Consider the following 2,103-nt stretch of genomic DNA (forward strand, 5'->3'; position numbering starts at 1 on the left):
CCTCAGTTTGTTTTTCAGAGTCCATCATCTCTCATGGTTCGTCTCCCCCTCTGACATACTCCCCTTTTCTTCCTCTCCTGTTATCTTCTTCTTTTCCTTTTTTCTTAAAATATGTTGCGTTATTTGTTTCAGAAGTACATATCTGTGATTCAACAGTCTTGCACAATTCACAGCGCTCACCGTAGCACATACCCTCCCCAATGTCTATCACCCAGCCATCCCATCCCTCCCACCCCTAACCACTCCAGTAACACTCAGTTTGTTTCCTGAGATTAAGAATTCCTCATATCAGTGAGGTCATGTGATACATGTCTTTCTCTGATTGACTTATTTCACTCAGCATAACACCCTCCAGTTCCATCCACGTCGTTGCAAATGGCAAGATCTCATTCCTTTTGATGGCTGCATAATATTCCATTGTGTATATATACCACATCTTCTTTATCCATTCATCTGTCGATGGGCATCTTGGCTCTTTCCACAGTTTGGCTATTGTGGACATTGCTGCTATAAACATTGGGGTACATGTACCCCTTCGGGTCCCTACATTTGTATCTTTGTGGTAAATACCCACTAGTGCAATTGCTGGATCGAACGGTAGCTCTAATTTCAACTGTTTGAGGAACCTCCATACTGTTTTCCAGAGGGGTTGCACCAGCTTGCATTCCCACCAACAGTGTAGGAGGGTTCCCCTTTCTCCACATCCCCGCCAACATCTGTCGTTCCCTGACTTGTTAATTTTAGCCATTCTGACGGGTGTGAGGTGGTATCTCATTGAGGTTTTGATTTGGATTTCCCTGATGAATGCTGATATTTCTTGCTTGTAGCACGTATCACACTTCCTAATTGCATGGATACTTTGGGGGATTATTTTTAGGTACACTCCTTCCACCCCCACCTGCTAGATGCTAAGAGCAATGAAAGCAAGTACATAACTGTTTTAATTCATTCTCTTTCTTGAGTCCCCAGCCCTGTGCAGTGTCTGACACAGAGCAGGTGATTCATAGTCCTTTTGTTGAATTAAAATAGAGCCCTGACTGGTGGGGGCGGAGCAAGATGGCGGAGGAGTAGGAGACCTAGATTTCGTCTGGTCTCAGGAATTCAGCTGAATAGGGATCAAACCATTCTGAACACCTATGAACTCAACAGGAGATCAAAGAGGAGAGTAGCAACAACTCTCTGAACAGAGAAGCGACCACTTACTGGAAGGTAGGACGTGCAGAGAAGTGAATCCAAGGTGATATTCGGGAGGATAGACGATAGGGGAGGGGGCCTCCGTCGGCTGCTTCTGGCAAGTGCTAGAGCCGTGGAGCACAAAATCGGAATTTTAGAAGTCGGCTCCGCGGAGGGACGTCGCTGCAGTAGCTAAGCGGGGGGTGGAATCCTCCCGGGACAGTGTGGTCTCAGGACCCTCAGGGTCACAGAAAGACTGGGGGTGCCTGAGTGCGGCAGAGCTCCCAGGTATCGGAGCGGGGAAGCCGGCTGCAGAGACAAAGCCGAGGCGCGGGCTCTCAGCTCGGGGTTGCCATAAACTGTGATCCGCAGCCCAGTCGGGCCACTGCTCCTCCAGCAGGGACCCAACAAGCAGCAGAGTTGGGGAGACTCCCCTTTCTCCCCCAGGAGGAGCCGTGCAGGAGCGCACTGCAGGGATCTGCTGGGTTTGGAGTCTCCACATGGGGTCGGGTGCCAGAGATACAAACGCTCGGTCACAGGCTGGGTGAGGACGCAGTGTGGCCGGAGACCAGGGAGATGGGAGTGACTGACTGCTTTTCTCTGGGGGCGCACTGAGGAGCGGGGCCCCGAGTTCTCAGCTCCTCTGGGTGGAGATTGGGAGGCCACCATTTTCACCCTGGTCCTCCAAAGCTGTACAGAGAGCTTGCAGAGAAAAAAAGCTCCTGAGAGAAATCCCGAGCAGCTTGCTTAGCCTGGACGGACAAGGGCGGGGCAATTCAGCCTCTGGCAAAGTCATTTGGAAACCACAGCAACAGGCCCCTCCCCCAGAAGATCAGCATGAACAGCCAACAAGCCAAGACCAAGTTTACCGATCAAGGAGAAAAGGAGAACTCCAGCGCTAGGGAAATACTGCACATAGAATTCATGGCT

Source organism: Callorhinus ursinus, unplaced genomic scaffold (assembly GCF_003265705.2).
Source record: "Callorhinus ursinus isolate GAN/ISIS: 27379988/994484 unplaced genomic scaffold, GSC_fseal_2.0 scaffold52, whole genome shotgun sequence".
Taxonomy (NCBI): domain Eukaryota; kingdom Metazoa; phylum Chordata; class Mammalia; order Carnivora; family Otariidae; genus Callorhinus; species Callorhinus ursinus.